This window comes from Anguilla anguilla, chromosome 18 (genome assembly GCF_013347855.1).
Source record: "Anguilla anguilla isolate fAngAng1 chromosome 18, fAngAng1.pri, whole genome shotgun sequence".
NCBI lineage: Eukaryota > Metazoa > Chordata > Actinopteri > Anguilliformes > Anguillidae > Anguilla > Anguilla anguilla.
Window position 1 is genome coordinate 22,678,978 of NC_049218.1, and position 18,143 is coordinate 22,697,120.

The window sequence follows — 18,143 nt, forward strand, 5'->3', positions numbered from 1 at the left end:
TCACTCTGCAACTTTCCTTTTGATGCATAGTTAAATGTGTGCATGCATATGTATACCTGGAGTAAATGCGCTAGAACAGGGTAGTGGTTATGTGAATCAGGCCAATTAATTATTCTGTCTAATTTAATAAAGCATGCGTTAATTGTGACTCCTCTCTTTGCGTGAGATATTTTATAACTCCTGAACGCAGGTAGTAATTTGTCTGTTGTCTGCCTGGTGCTCACACACAGGAGAAGGGTGTTGAGCTGTACGCACATCCTCAAATCACTTTCCATTGTGGGCTGTATGGGGTGGAGATGAACGACTGCATCCTATGATCTGTAACACCCTGGAAAGGAGACTGAGAGGATGTAACATTTGTTTCATACTTTTCTATTTATCACTTCTAATTTATTTTTCAGATGTAATAGGAAATTATCTTTCGTAAAGACGCAGGGCTGAAATCATCTGCTGGAATCAGTATGAAAACACAGCTCTGAACTGAAACAATTTAAGCAGTTCTTCTGCATATGTGTTCAGCGAGGTATGCCATGAATTGCAAACACAGTTTTACCTCCATGGCCTTTTTTTCTTTTTCATGTTCATTTTTTTTACCTATATTTACTGTTGTGTAAATTAGTTATGTTACTTTATCATGTGTTTCCTGTGCTACTTGTGTCTGATTGCTCTGTACCCATTTCTTAGCGCCTTGTAATCTGGGTGTGTAAACATGCCATATTGTTTCTGATCTTTTTTATGGGTGTCTCCTACCGCAAAATTGGGAATGGGGGCATTAAAGTTTTCTGACTGCGTAAATAGTAACAGTCTTTGTAAGTCGGTCCTCAATGTGTTGGTATCTTTTTTGACCGCAACAGAGCTGCAGTACAACAAATGTTTTTTGCGCTGCGCCTGTTTAATTAGTAAAGCTGGCCCTCAATTTTTTTCATTTTGAAAGTTCTGAGACTGGCTGTAGCTGTATAGTGCAACTTCAGGATGATAAAAAAGAAACATTGTTTAAACATTTCTCCAACATTTTATGCTCCATAACCTCACAAAGCCTTTGTTTAAACTTTGTTGTGCATAAAAAATGGAGAGAGCATGTTTGGAAGCCTGGAAGCTGCTCTCTGTGTCAGAGAAAAGCCCATGAGGGAGGATGCACTTGGGACAGTCAGCCCAAAATGGCCGTGGCCACCGTGAGAATAGCAGCCTGCTCAGCTGTCTTGGTCAAGTCAAAGCGGGAGGTAATTGTGGCAGTAACCTTTCCATGTGGGCCTCACACACGACCTTTCAAACACCAGCAGAGACAGAGCCGCCTGCTGCGTGTATCTGGAGCTCAGGCTGCCCCTCGCAGGTCCAGAGCACAGAGCTGGGGCTAATAGTGCTACATCTCACTGAGGAAAATTTCACCAATAGGAATATGCAATATATGAAGAATTAATGTTTGTGAAATTAATAAGGAAGTTGGTGTTATATATTTGTACGATATGAGACAAGAAAAAGAACAATGCCTTTTCCCCCGCTTCTTTAACTTGATTTTGCTGGGTGAACACGCATCTGTTGTGGTTTTCACTGTAGTTCTTCTCATCCATAGTCTTAACTGTTTTCTTTCTCCTTCTCTCTTCTGTGATTGGGGCGGAGGAACCCTACTGTGCCCCCCTTACCCCCCCTCCCGAGACTGCCTGCCTGCTAAATGCCCCCAGTCTCTCAGACTCTGCTGCTCTTCAGTCATTCATGAGAGGGTAATTATGAAATACCCCCTTAAATACCCCCAAGAGTATAAGTCAATGTGTGGGAAAATATTTTTAAAAGAATGCATTTTAATAATAATGCTTACATAATCTCCTGCATATTTCAAAATATGCATCAGATCAATGACAAAGTGTTATGCATGTATTGAAGAACATATTGTTAAATGCCAAAATAATTTATAAATCTTTAAATTCATGTGTTCAAATAAATGGATTATTGCAATTTTTCATTTTGATTTGATGTAATTTTCTTGACTAATCATTTTAGACTAAAAAATTAAGAAACTCACAGATGCCGTAGCTCAGATGCACCAAGGGTCTGACGTGATTGGAGGGACGGTCACTGTGCTGTAGCTCAGTAATTAACTGTTGCTTAAAAACATTTGATTAATTCATCTATCATGATCTCTTAGGTGTAAATTGGTTGTTGATTTTAAGGTGGAATGATACAACCTTAGCCCATCCAAGACCGGGCTTGGCCACAGGGCCAGGCACAGAGTTTAGGGGGTAGACTGAGATTTGAGATTGTGTAAAGCGACTAGGGGGAGGGTGGTGGGGAGATTAAAATTGCAATCACTGCCCGGGATGGGGAAGGGGGTGTTGTGCTCGCTGTAGACCAGAGACCGATTGTGATTGCAAAAGGGCACCTTTAAAAAGAGAATACTGCAGCCAGAGGGCGCTGTCTCAGGGCTGGGGCTCATGCTTCAGCATGTTGGTGTCTATCTGTGTGTGTGTCCCCTAGGCCACCCCTGGTCTGCTGTCTTACACTATGAGCTCAATAGCAGAAAATAAAATGTTACTCAACAGACACACCGTTTTGTCGAAACATACTGCAAGCTCTCTGTCCAACAGCATACTGGCACCTTCCCCCAAACTAAAATCACTAATCTTGAGTTCTTTCTCATATATTTTTGTCATTATTCTCTGTCATCAGGACTGAGGTTAATTTGATTTAATCCGCCTGTGCAGCCATCAATAATGAGGCTGAGGTTCATTTGATTTTAACATCAACAAGCTGTGGCCTGTTTATAGTGCAATCATGCCTAATCCTGGCTCTCGCTCTTAGATGTCCAACTAGCCTACACTGATCACACAGAAGTCCCTTAGGACTTCTCACTCATGCCAATATGGACAAATGTCATCCACGCTGGGTCAATTAAAACTTCTCTGCTCACATGAAGTCCTTGGTTCGAATCCTGGCTGTGGCCATTCTGTATGGAGTTAATGAATGAAGTAGAGAACAAACCAGCATCTTATCCTACATTTTACTCCAGAGAATCCATAATAATTGCAACTTGTTTAGCTTTTGCTGGTGTGGGAAGAGAATCACTGTACTGTAAATTGTTATGTAAGGATGGGTTTTAACCTCATTAATAGATTTCATCCTTCTTAATGAATTGTTGTGCCATAAAAATAGATTTAATGCATGCTCATTTTTTAATTACTCAGTGGGCCTTACGGTTAGATACAATACATGACACTATTCTAAATCAGTGTTCTTATTGAATCATCAAGGCTATTTCATGCTCAACAGAGAATGTGATATGTTCACCTTAAAATTTGAGCTTAGAACAATAAAATAATGCTTTGGGGTCGGCACAATCACAAGATCACTAATTGCACACCCTGGGGGGACTTGAATCAACTGCAACATCAGTTACAACACAACCTTTAACCCACCTTCCTTGCCAATTTGAGAGTCTCCCAGGACTTGAGCCTAATGTGAATCACCCCACAAAGATCTGAATGGATGTGTGGACGTTAGTTGAAAGAGACTGAGGTGGCCTCTGACAGCTCTATCTGAATATCCCACTGGAGTCTTCCAGCCAGGATCAATAGTCATAACCCAGGAAGAGGCTAAGATGTGGTGAGAAGCAAGGTTTATGAAGGAACGGTCTATGAGTAAACCCTCTCGAGGTTCAGTGGCATACCTTATGAAGCTTCATAAGCTCTGTGTAGTGTATCAGTGGGAAAAGGGAGGTTTGAAATGGGTTTGTCTTTTACAATAGCTCCGTAGCAGCTCTGTCAGGATAATGAATTAATTTTTTTTTCGTCTTACATATCATTGGCAGACATGGTACAGGATCCGTTAGTCTAGAGAACAATCCCAAGCACCTTTTTAATATCATACAAGGTGAAATCTTGGCTCAGTGAATGAGTGGCGGATGGAGAGAGTTCACCTGCAGACCGCTTGAGTTTTCCCCAGCACCAGGACACTGTCCCCAGGGTAATTGCTGCCGTTTACAGAATGGCCTTCGGCTTTATCTGCTGCATGATTTTTGCTATAATCCCTGTGGCCGCTAATGCCGTTTCTTTAACGAGCGGACGGACGGGGCCGCGGCGGAGCGAACGAGCGACCTGCGAGCCCGAGAAACCGGGACCGCGCGGTCGCACGAGCAGAAGCGCGCGGCTCTAATCCGCGGATGAGCGGGCCGCGGTTCAGACGTGACTAACAAGGTGGCGCTGGAGCCGCCGCAGCCGGAATTAAACCCCAAAGACAGCGGAGCATTATAACAGCCTGGCTGCTTTCCGCTCCCCTGCTAGCCTGTTTGGAGGAGAGTTTGTGGGGATTAAAGGGCGTTTCTCCCGCTTTTATCTAGTGTTTGGGCACTTGATCGCGCAGGCGTGCCTTAATCCAAACATCAATACGGCTCCCTGAACGCGGCGGCTCGAAGCGGTCCTCTGACGGCAGGGTGCCGGCTTGTTTGGAGCTTGTCGCTCCCTTTATTAAAGTCACGCTCTCCTTTGATACTCGATGCTGAAAGTCTTATCTGATAAACTTCGCCTATTTCACCTTTTAGGATTTTCACATCATTTAACGCTAAATAAAAAGCTTTTTCTGTTTTTTAGATTCAGTAGGGCAAAAGAAATTAAGCATTTAAGATCATGTATAACTTTTTTTTATATGAACAAGGAAAAGATGATAAGCTGTTTATTCACAATATGTCATAAACCTTGTCACCACCATGTCACGGTATGAGTGATTTGTTAGAAAGCAGATAGAGAGATGTAGAGAATGCCTGCGTAGTCTGAAGCCTTTGGAGGAGGTACATGGGACATGGATGTGCGTATTTCAAACAGCAACAGGAATAAACTGGCAGCACCGCCCTGATGCGCACACTGCTGGTCCAGTAACAGACAGAGGTATGGGAGACTAGGGCACAAACTAACATGGGGCATGTTGAAACATGGGTCTGTGTGCGTCTGTGTGCACGTGTGTGTGTTTGTGTGTGTATGTGCATGTGTATGTGTCTGTATGTATATGTGTGTGTGTGTGTGTGTGCGTATGTGTGTGTGTGGGAAGGTAATAGTCAGAGGCCTGGTGGGTTTAAAACAGGGAGCTGTAGATCATATTCCTCGATGCGTCATAATTGCATGTGAATATGCTGTGTTTTTTGTAGGGTGGGGGAGAAAGGGGGGTGGGATCAGGCTGGTGAACATGAAAGGGAGAAGCATTGCCTTGTCTCTGGATTCTTGAGGAAATGACCCTTGTAAACAGAAAAGGCATGGATATGCCTGGGTGGTGGAGACAGAGGCTGGGTGTAAACAGCATTACTGTTGGGAAATGCGCAGACAGTGATGGCGGGAGGGGGGAGGGGGAGCAGGGGGCCGGGTGGTGGCTCCTATGGGCCCGACCCCAGGTCAGTGGGAGGGTCAGTGTTGTTTAGTCTGTGGGTTTCCCTGCAGGCTGGGAGACTCCAGCTTTCCGCTGAAGCCGCTGCCAGGCCAAGGTGATTTATGGAGAGGCTCTGATCCGTACACTGCTGCACAGAGCAGTCTCCAGCACACAGACTATCTGACTGCCTTTAATAGCACAATGTCCAATCACCCCCTACCTCCACTCACATACACACACACTCTCTCATGCACACACATACACGCCTGCACACACACACACACACGCACATGTGCACACACACACACACACACTGCTGCACAGAGCAGTCTCCGGCACACAGACTATCTGACTGCCTTTAATAGCACAATGTTCACTCACCCCATACCTCCACTCACATACATACACACTCTCTCACACACACACATATACACGCACACACACACGCACATGCAAGCACACACAGATGCACGCACACAGACACGCAAACACACTCAAACACACACACACACACACACACACACACACCATCTCTAAACCCTGGTCCCACTCTTACAGTAGGTGTACTGTGTCTTTATCACTTTGTTCCTATAGCTTATTACCTAAGTGAATATACCATTGATTTTTGAGTGTTCTATTGGGTCGTAACGTTCACCCTAAATCATTGCCTCTCCCATGAAGTTTCTACTCCTAGGAGGGCAGTCTCGGGACATGGGGAAGGGAATCAAAAAATATGCCACCTTTAATTTAAAAATTCAGCCATCGCATCACTGCAGGGAAACACAGTAACTTCATGCCTTTGAGATACATTTCTAGAAAGGGCTGTCAATGATTATGAGAGATTTCTTATTTCTTTTTAAAGTTTTGCTATTTATCTGCAAAGCCACAGAAACAGGAACATCTTCATTTAAGGTAAAGCCACATGGTAACTTCTTCAATGTGTTTCTTAAACACACAGATGCAGTGTAGGCACATTGCCTTGAGTCTGGTTTTAAATCCTGGCTGTGTCCACACTGACTGTGGCCAACAGAACCCTAGGGCATCTCACAACATGCTGTATCCTTGCCCCAAAAAAGACGGCTTTTGTCAGAGGAATTATCCCTGTCTCATTGCTCAAGAGCAGCATGATGTATTAGGGGACTGGTCTTGCAACTACAAGGTTATGAGTTCAGTTCTCAGGCAGGGTTCTGCCGTTGTACCCTTGAGCAAAGTACTTAACCTGAATTGCTTCAGTAAATCAGAGGTTGTATGAATGAACTTCATGTAAGCTGTATAAGTATCTCTGGGTAGTAACATCTGCTAAATGCTGAAATGTAAATGAGTACCTTCTCTGGATGATCTGGCATCTGCTGCCTATTGTGTGCATGGATCACACTCCTCAGACACAAATGTAGTGTGGCTTGGTTTGTGGATGTGGCAAAAGAGGTCCAGGAGGAAGGAGTGTGAAGGATGAGAGTATGTGCCTGTCTGCAGTCTTCTGAATTGATGGTGGACGTTGTGCTGTGATGAGTTGGGCCTTCAAGTACAACTGGCTATAAAACTTTGTGTATATATAATGCACCTACAGTAGATCCAACAAGCCTGTGTTGTATTTTAACATAAAGAAACAGTAATGTAGTGTAATGGGTAAGGAGCTGGTCTTGTCATAGGTTTGAGGTAGGGCACTGCCATTGTACCCTTGAACATGATACTTAACCTGCATTGCTTCGGTATACATCCAGCCGTATTATGCGATATAAATGCAATGTAAAAAAACAAAGTTATGTAAGTCGCTCAGAAATGAGAACATGTGGCATGTGGAAAGGTAACAGGAAACAGGAAACCACAAAACCAGGACCCAGAGGCTGAGGGTAGACACCACCACCTGGTAGGCACTTCTAAGAGGTAGTCTCACATTGGTGGATATGCATGGGCAAACTAAGAATACTGGGAGCAGTGTTGGACACATTTGAGTTTTCTGTAAGCCTTGGCTTCACCAAACCTCAAACATAACCACAGCCTGACTGTGCATTTCCTCTTGCCTGTTTGTGGAACTGGAAGTCTGTCAGCGTACAGTTGGCTGCCTTGTACTGCAGTGATGTTGGAGCATAGGTAGGCCAGGATATTGGGGAACGCTGGGTAAGTCAGCCTGGGCTTTTGCAATATTCTCATAGATGCTTTTACCCACAATAACCCTCAGTTAAGACCTACATTTTCCTGTTTCTTTAATCATACATAGCTACCAAAATGGCTGAAAATGCTTGTGTTGAGTTTAGAAACCTCTTATATTTTTATATTTCCAATAATGCACTGATTTCATTACTTTGTAATCAACTACATGGAAACTACTGACATTTCAGCAGCCAGCGTTTTATGTGTTCATGCATATGGAAATTAGTCAATCAGGTACGGCTGATATCTACCTACATGTAGCTAATAGAGTCAAGAAACTTGGCTGGTGGGCCTTCTTTTCAGCTGCTTGCAACTACTGCACAGTATATGAGTCCGCTGTTTAGCAGAAGACTTAGTCCAGGTTTCTGGGCTAAAGAACAAACCGTATCAGCCAAATGAATAAGCAGTTCTGTTGAGGAGGTCCCACAACTGTATATATTATCCTGTATATTTTAAAAATACAAACCCCCTGCTAAATGATGCTACCCATGCTCTTCATGCTCTTAGATAGGCCTGCAGAAATACAGAGTGGAAGTGGAAAAAATATAAGCTTCAAGTGTGCTATGATATTTTGAGTGACTGTCTGGCAAAATACCAGGAAACTGTTAAAATTGTGAGAGCAAAGTACTTCTGGTATTAGTATCTCCAAAAAAGGTCATAGACCTTAAGTCCTGTTCCATACTATAAATGCAATACTTAATCGTGCTCTTAGTACCAGCTTTGATATGTCCTCCACAACTTCTTTTCTTATTATTGCTGATATTAGAGCTCACCGTAGATCTCACCATATGCTCATGATCCTTCTGTTGCTCCTATGTACACTACTGTCCTAAATCAGTTCGAGCCTATGCCTCCCTCTTTTCTGATGGAAATAGCTTGTCATATGAAGCCCACAACCTGCCCCCTTGACATTGTTCCCTCACACCTCCTTAAAGAGGCTTTTGACATTGTTGGTCCTAGCATTCTATCTGTTATTAACAGCTGTCTTGTTTCAGGCTCTGTTCCATCTTGTTGTAAACATGCAGTGGTTTAGTGTTATGGTCAGACCCCTGAACTCTGACCAATACATAAATACACAAGAGACAGAAAATAAGTTTACTAAATCTATTTAAAGAATAAAGCATGTCAGTAAGGTGAGCACATGGATGTATGGATGCACACGTGTGTGACATGTGACTGTGTGGAAAAATGGAGCAATGAAAAAAAGAAAAATTCATAACAAAAAATAAGCAGTATCAGCAGAAAACAAAAAGGCGCAGCAGCCTGAATCTACCTCCAGTCAGAAAAGCAAGCCCAGGTGCCACCAATTACACCTGCTCGGATCTACAGGAAAACACAGAAAAGGGGAAAGGAAAAAACAGTAATGCCTGTAACATTCAGCCTCTTATCAAAAAATTCCATCTTGACCCCAGAGTTCTAAATAGTTTTCGACCCATTTACAAGTGACTAATTTTATCTAAAGTTCTTGAAAAAGTTGTTTTTTTCTCAACTGCTATCTTTTCTGAAACAAAATTGTATCTTTGAAGTATTTCAGTCTGATTTCAGAGCACAACACAGTACAGATTCTGCTCTCCTGAAAGTGATCAATGATCTATTGTTAGCTGTTAATTCTCTTGGACCTTAATGCTGTGTTGACACAGTGGACCATGACATCCTCCTTGCACATCCTGGCAGTCAGGGTGCTGCTCTAAAATGGTTTACTTCCTACATGAACAAGAGAACCTTTTCAGTCAGCATTAGTAATTTTTCACCCTCCACAGTTCCCCTTACTTGTGGGGTCCCCCAAGGGTCTATTTTAGGTCTGATCTTTTTCTCCCTGCAGGTGCTCTCCCTGGGTTCTATAATTAAGTATGTATTTTCTATCCACTGATACTATGCTGATGATACTAAGCTTTACCTCCATTGAAGCCTAGCATCAAGAGCTCTCTGAAGTCTCTCTTTGATTGTTTGGAGGACACCCAAATGCTGGATGGCAACAATAGGTTGTTCTGCTTGGCCCCCAAAACTCTATCAGTGATATCTCTGGCCACCTAGGGCCACTTTCTTCATTTACCAAATTTTATTATTTGTTTTTAAATAATTTAAATAAATTGGTTGGTACCTCTTTATATCTCTGATCTTCTTTGACCCTATTCTATGTCTAGGTCACTTAGATATTCTGACCAGATGCTTTTGACAGTCCCACGGGCTTGGTTAAAGCTAAAGTATGATTGTCCCTTTGCTGTTGTTGCTCCAAAGTGGTAGAATAGTTTACCTCTTCATGTTCGATCTGCCCTTTCTATTGACACCTTTAAATTCCGGTTGAAAGGCCATCTTTTCTCCTTGGGCTTTAAAACCAGTTGAGATCCTCTTCAGCATGTATTTGTGTAATGTTTTGTTATCCCTTGTATCGGTGTATCTGTTTTTATTTATTGAAGTTATTAGACACTTTGTTCAGTTAAAAAAAACTGCTTTATAAATAAAGCTGACTTGACTTGACTAAAGACAAAGAGCTGTTCTTAAAAGGGGAACATGCATAGGTGATTTATTTCATGTGAGATTTAGCTTTAATATAAATACCTCACATTCCCATTTTAATTTATTTTGCTTCTATTCTCACACTAGTTACAGAACTGCTGAAATTGGATGATAAATTGCCATTGCTTTAACAATCTGTCAAGGACAGAAAAAAGTGTGAAAAAGTAATTCGGGCAAGTTTCCCTTACTGAGCGCGCCTCTACGTAGACTGGCATGCTGCGCTCTATATTTTTGGAAATTCACGAGTGGAGGTGGAAAAAACAGTGACTTGTAGCACTTAATTAGGAAGTGTTTTGTTGTAGCACATGGTACGCAACACAAACAGACAATAATTTGATTCTTACACTGCATGAACGTAGAACTAATTTTCTCCTTGTTTGCCTAGTACCTGAGTGTGTTCCAGATGGATGCTGGCAAGGGGGTGGGGGGTGGGGAGGTGACTGTGGTTGGACGACCATAGTGTAAGATTCTTTCTTCAGCATCAGCACAAACAGTGACACCATTCCTTCTGCTCAGATTTAGCAGCTTCCTCTTCCTCCCAGGATATCAAAGCTCTGATCTTTCACTAAAAATAAATGCCTGATTGAAGTGGTAGTCATTGAAAATGTCACAAGGTCATTGGAACGACAAAGACCTCAAGTACATGACCGATATGTCAGAAAGATGTTACGCTGGAAATATGAGAGAACCATACCCGATTTGCCCCGGGAAGCTTGGAGGATCTTAAACAGGTTCAGGGAAAATCTCAGGCTCAGGCTCAGTAACTGGGTTATGATCTCAGGGGTGCCAGCACCCAAATTGCATTGCACGTCAAATGTGTAAGCACTCTTCACCCTTTAAAGATAAACACAGGCAAAGGAGATTCCTGTCCACACTATATACAGCCATGCTCAAACAGTCATGAAAACTGAATCAGCATAAATCAAATTCAGGCCTAGTTTCCATTTTCAGCCAGCAAAGCAGATTCACATCCTCAGTGATTCCCACTGCTTGGCTGTGACAGGCCTCTGTTAAGGAGGAATACAAAGCATTCGGGGCTGTACAGTAAAATCAGACCTACATTTGGTGCCAGAATTAAACACAAGGAATGAGGAAACAGGAAATGTGTTATTGAGACCGCCACAGATTGTCTGTCACTAGATATGTCCATTGCTGCTTATGAGGGTAGGACACATTGCCCCTGGTGAAGATGTGACCATCACAGTAACATTTCAGCGTATAACCAACTGCCATCCAACATTAAACTAATAATCTGTGATAGGCACCGCAAGTGACAGACTTCCACGATGTGGCACAGGTAGGGAATCCACAGTTCAGAGGTGTCCAAGATGCTGAGCGCATGTATTGCCTGAAACAATAATATGTTTGCTGCTCCCTCTCCTGGTTTGGCCCAAGCCTTCATTTAATCATCAGTGCAGTAGGCCAGAGATTGAGAATGTGGTGCTAGTAAATAATTTTTACAATAGTATTCACAAAAACAGTAGTTAGCGTCAGCAAAAAAGTCAATATTTTGATGGCGAATTTCCCAAAAATATTAACAACCCCTCCGTATATTTTAATCTTTAGCTTAATCAGAGTGTGTGAGGTCTTTGAGGCTGTTACAAAGCAACTGGACTAAAGAATGGTGTGAAAACTTGAAAAAGTGTGAGGGGAAAAGATTTAAGTTTTAGTGAAAGTCCAGAGGACGTGTCCCCCACATCCTCCGTGTTCACTATGACCCTGGGGACAACTTACTTTTATAAAAAACATATCTTCTCTTTCTTTTTCTTTGTTGCATTTAATCCTGCAAAATGTGCAGAAGCACGTTTGGTCAGAAGAGTTGCAGGGGAGAGAACATGCCCTTAATTGGTCTGAAAGCCTCATAGGAGGTGTGGTAGTGGCCATGGGTGTGAAAGTACAAAGGGTATTGGAAGATCTGGGGAAAATGTCTGAAAAGAGCTGGCCAGCCAGGGTGAAGGCTGGGCATAGTAATGGCCACATATCCTGCTTCACTGATGGGAACAGGAATTCTACCACAGGCAAAAGGGTCCATACCCAGTAATATGACCAACAACTAGATTAGCCTGTCTCAGACATCATACCCGTGGTAGGGGACTGAAATGTAGTAATACACATGCCAGAACATTCTCTGTTTCCTCACTGAAAATACCCCTGCTCATTTGGAAATCAAGCACATGCTACCAAAAGCCCTGTGTCCCAGGACCCCTCCCTCAGAAGATACCCCTCCCGTCAGTAATGATATCGATGAAATGCAAGACCCCATAGTGCTAAAAAGGAAAAAAAGTTCTGCATACAATTGGGGTTCTGTTTAATGACAGTGAGAGCTGCTTGTTATCGTGATTGTCGGAGCAGGATGGTGGCTGAAGAGAACCTTAGCACTTGGTAACGGACATCCACGAAGTAGCCCAGCGGGCAGATTTCCAGAAATTATTAATTTATATCTTCATATTAAAAACACCTGTTTGTAAACACGGCATTTATTATATACAGCATAACGGGGGAGGTAGACTCTAATTATGCATGCATCTACCTTGTTATAAGGTAACTAGACATTCCCCAGCAGAATTAAGACTGATTAACGCAACTCTCTCCTGTTTAAAATTCAAGTTACAAATTAAGAGGGAATGGATATCCTGTTTTTTCCCCCCTCTCAAGCCCCTGGAAAGAGAATACATAAAAGCTTCAGTTCCCTGGTGTCAGCACAATTAGCTGCTAAATAAAATGCCATTCTCTGTCATAGGCACCGGTTTAATTATACAAACTGGGTGAATTAGTGCACCATTTAAGTGAAGCAAACAGCACTGTTTGCCGAGGCAAATTTTCCCCAGAGAAGCAGACACAGAGAGAGCAGAACTGCAGGATTAGGGATCTTAGCCTCGCTGCAGAATGAGATGAGCACATGGCTTTATTCAACACACAGGACGGAGCCTACCCTGGAAGCCATGACTAGACATGACACGTGAAGGCCGTTGCAGGTGACTGCGGGACAGTCAGGGAACAGTCACATCCCGCTGATGTGTTCGGCTGCGGCTGTGAGCGTGAGCACACCCCCACCGCCGCCTCGCTGGGGGAGAAACGGATTTAAAGACGCTGCCAGACACGGTCCCCGTGTCCCCGGATTGTAATTGCACTAAGGCTTTAAACTGATCGTGTCATGGCTTCACACTCGCCTGGGCCTGTTTGGTCGATGAGAAAATCAGCTTTTCATCAAAGGCTTCAGTTTTTCGTTAACTGAATTTATTATTCGTATAAGAAATCCCCTCTGACTGAAAATAAAGAATAAAATAGGTTTTGTTCTTATAAACTAAATTACATATATTTTTTATTTTTTTCCACCCAAGTGTATCTTTAACCCTCTATGCTTTCTTCCTTTCTTGGCTTAGTTTCTGTGGATTTTTCTGTCCTCGCTGTGTCCATGTCATGCATGTTTTCTTATTTTTGACGGCTGCTCGCTTAGCTAATATTCACACATTTGATTTGAGTTTATTCTCTGATCAGGCACTTCACACGACTGCATGTAGCTGTGGAACTGGCCGACAAGAACCAGGCCCTACTGGGCCTTCGTCCACACACACACACACACACACACACACAAACACACACACACACACACACAATTTTGTTTGTATGAGTTTTTCAGTTTTATGGTCACTTATGAGGACTACACACTCACACACACACCAGTCAGAGGTGAATTATTCAGGTACTTTTAATACATGAATTCACAAGTTTATTATAATTGATTGTCACTTGATATAAAAGTAATTTGAGTTCATGATTACCCAAGGTACTTTCCTTAAAAAAATGCAGCCACTGTTCATTAATATTAGGAGGTTTAATTTTTTTTCCTAAGGCTTCTTCAAAATATCGAGATGGAAAATGTGGGGCCGCAGACCACGAATGAATGAACGAATTTGGTCTTCACAATCATTGGTAATGATTTACATAAACTTTACACAAAAAGGATTAATAATACCAAACCTTATTGAAGTATATTGAAAGGAGCTGATGTCAGCTTTGTTGATAAATATGCAACATCCATTTTTTAACTTGCTTATTCCTGGTCAGGGTTGCGGGCATGCTCAATGCATCCCAGCATGCTTTGAGTGTGAGGCCTGGACAGGTCACCAATCCAATGCAGGGCACACACAGAAATACTGCTCCACGTTCATAATATCAGCTTCAACATGAGATATGGGCATTATATGTAAAAAATTCAGAGAAATGTTTAGCCATTGAGATAGTTCAAACTAAGGGGGTAAATTCTTTTGAAATTCAAATTTACTGGTTACATAAAATTGATGAATTTAAGCTTAGAGGGGTTGAATATGTTTGTTGACAAATGAACTGCAAGTCATGTAACATCTTATACGTGATTAAACAGTGCTTGTTTTTTTTGGTTTTCTATTTGAATTTATTTAGGTAAATGTAACATGCAAAGTGAAAATCACATGCAATGACATTACATGTGTGATGTGTATACCTGGGAATAATTACACAAAACATAAATGCCCTGCATGTTTTGGTTTTATAGGCTGCAACCTGGGTGATACAAGAACCTTCAGTCACTGAGGCTATAGTTCAGAGAGGTCCTGCTGCAGAAGGAACAGGTTGTGCACCTGCTGGGCCCCGGCACAGAGTGGGTTATTTATACCCCTGTCTCTCATAAAACTGCAGCAGAACATACTTTACTACATTTTAATGTCTTTACACCTCTTATAATTGTGTGAAAGGTGTTTTATTTCATACAGGTGTTAACTGCATTGCTGGAGTAATCTTTTAAAAAGGATATGAAGGCAAAGTTCACGATGGCGATTTCGAGCAGGAGTCACTGACCTGAGAACAGCTTCACTGCCTCGTAGGGGTGCTGATCCAGGATGTGTTTCTAGATGGCACGAGGATAATGGTGAGGTCTGGGAATGTGTTATGAAGATCTACGAGTGTATTATTTGCCTGGATGCTTAGCTGTCACTGTACCAGCTGCACTGAGCTTGTATTTGGAACATACAAGAGCATGGACTATTATACAGAAATAATTATAGCACCTACAGAAAGGCACGGGAAACACTTCAAGAAGTTATTCCAGCCCATCTTTCAGGTCGAAGGAATGCGATCTGTCATTGGTGGGGCTGGCAGATGCGGCTTGCTGGTCTTGTTTGGAATTTCACTGTCTGGCTAACTGTAGGGGTGCAGGGGTGGTGGTGTAAGGAGGGGGGAGGGATTGCTGCTCTGTGTCATGGAGGCTTAAATGGTTGTCCTTGTTCTGAGCATGGGACCTTATGAAGCGTAAAGCCCAATGAGAGGCTTTTCGAAAGTATTGCTTTCCCCCACCCGATCCCCTGTGTCCACTCCGTGGGGCGATGCCATGTTTTGTTATTCTAAACTGGCCTCTGTTCAACGTGAGCCCTCTGCCTCTATGGCTGTTGATATGTCTGGAAATAGGCAGGAACAGAAATGTGTGTCAACTTCATGACTGCATTACATTGGTTTAATTTTTGATTAACTTAACAGACAGTCAATATATATATATATATATGATGTGAGAATTTTCCATTGCTATTTTGAGAGCGTTTAAGAAAAAATAGCAGTTTTGTTTCACCGACGCCTCTCAAAAAGCTGGTGCTTTAAGGTGGAGAAAATAGCTTCTCAGAAAACATTACCCTGCCTCCTACTGTTCCAGCGTGTGTGCACGTGAACAGTCCAACACTCTATTCATGGAGAACAGGTCCTGAATGATGAACTTTTCTCTTCAGCTGGAAACAAAACCATGTAATTTTCCATGACAACACTACTATGTGCAGGCCAACACAGGGACACACGTCAAATGCAATGGTTCATTGGTTCATTATGTGGCGTAATGAGGCTGGTCATAATAATCAAAATACAATAAAAAACAATATGCGCTCTGATCACAAAAAAAAATCTGAAAAGAAAACTGTTGCCGAGCTCAGCTAAGTGTGGGGCTGTTGCTAACATTTTGAACATCTATAGAGCACTTTCTTAAGGATAAACGTAGCCTACAACTTATATTAGGCAGTTGCCTCTTATATAAGTTATAGCAATTAACAGCAAGAATCATCAACTTCGCCAAAATCACTAAAATTAACTCAGCAAACAGAGTCTGTGAAGAGAAAGTTTAATGCATGCATTTACTTGCAAAGGTTTTCTCTGGTCCAAAATGTATCGGTCTTCTTCTCCGTAAATGCAACATGGATGTCATACTTGCAAAGAGAGTGGTAATTTAATGCTGAAGTTCTAGCAGAATTGTAAATAGCAAGCGATAATGTATTGTGAAATGCAGTTGTTAAAAAAAATGGCAAAAGTCATGAAATGAGCCCAGGATGAGATTTTTTGTTGAGGAAATTAACGTGAAAAATAAAGCACTTTCATGTTTGGAATATACTTCAGATTGAGCAAAGGTGGAAAGGTACCTTTAAATACCTTGAAGTATCCAAAAATTCACCATGCATTTGTGATGCCGAGGCCCAGCAGTTTCCCCTAAACTGGGTCATATCTGTGTTCAAGGCCAGGCCCAACAAGGGAGGTTGTCATACTCTTGGTGGCCACTGGAGGGCAGTGTCACCCTGATCACTTTGATCCACAGAGCTGTACAGCCCGAAGCTTGTCTGAAAGAGAAGCTGCATTGGACTGAAGGAGTATTGGGAAGCTGAGGTGGTTCGACTTCGTGAGTCTTGCCATGAGAGAGTGCGTCCAGCAAGGTGTCCCCGTGTGGGATTTTAGAGCACAGAAGGTTACTGCTCACAAGCCTGGATTGTGTAAATTAGGCTGGGTCAGGCCCCTGGGGGTGCTCTATTTTTTATTTTTTATTTTTTGGAAAACTTCATAACCAACGGGGAAATCTCTGTTCATTCATGCTAATTTTTGTATTAGTTAAAAGATTGTTGCCGTCCCTGTAATTTGAATAATTTCAGGTGGTAATCAAGCCTCATTTATATATACGCCATTTCAAGATTAGTTGTTCCCTTACTTTTATGTTGAATTATAGTGTTTTCCATCAAAACAGTCTCTGGAATATATGATGATTAGCTGAAATGTAAATTTAAACATTTTAGCACATTAAATGTATTAATGTGAATTTCTGAAATTTTGGTTTAATTTTTTTACTCTGTTGCTGTTAAAGGAAATCACACCCACGCATGCACACTTGCACACACACACACACACACACCCAGACACACACATTTTTTGTTGCCTTTTTTTAAGTTTATGCTGCTTTAACTTTTCAAATGATTAATAGGCTGTGTTTTTTTGCCGTTGCATTACACAAAGAATGTAAGTGAATGTAAAAAAAGTCAAGGATGCTGTGTCGTTTATTTCGGCCAGTGGCCTAAAACATTTATTTTTATTAGTATTTGCAGTTAGGAGGAACTGAGTGGTCGGCGGTTGTGTCCCCCCCATGTTAAAATGAAACCTGTGCCCTTGGCTACGCCTGATGAATGGGTGAACAGCAGGCTTAGAGGTCCCTGGAGAGTGGGACACACACCCAACATCAGCCCCCATTTCCTCAACAACAGGGCCCCTCACACAAGAGGAGGAGTGGAGCGCAAAATTAGGAAAGTGTACGGAAAGGTGCGATGCTAACAGCCGTAGCATGAATGGCCAGTTCACCGGAGATGCTGTAGGAGTTGTGGCTACTGTGTCACATGGCCTGTTTAGTGGACAGATTTTCCACTAAACAGGCTAAAGGCTCAGGCTAAAATGTGAAAATTCACAGTTGACCAACCTGAGCAACATCCAATGTAGTGCTGGCTCTTTTTAAAGTGCCAAAAACTACTGAGTGAAATGTTTGTCTCACCTGTTTTTTTTTTCACACTTTCAGTGCAAATCAGCGTGATTATCTTACTTGTGCCAGGCCCCATGTCTAAAGCACACTGGGGGACTATAGAAACCAGCCTGTTAAAGGAACCTGAAATAATACATTTGATGTAATCTGGGGCAAGCACTCGCTCCCCCTGTGACACCAAGCAACCACCTAGTGTGCAGAGCATTGCACTAGTGTTGGAGTGTGTGTAGTGTTTGATCAGTATATTGGTGAATGTTTGATGTGGTGCTGACAGTGAGCAGTAGTTATTGGGACAGTGCTAGAGGGATTGTGCAACTAGAGTATTGTC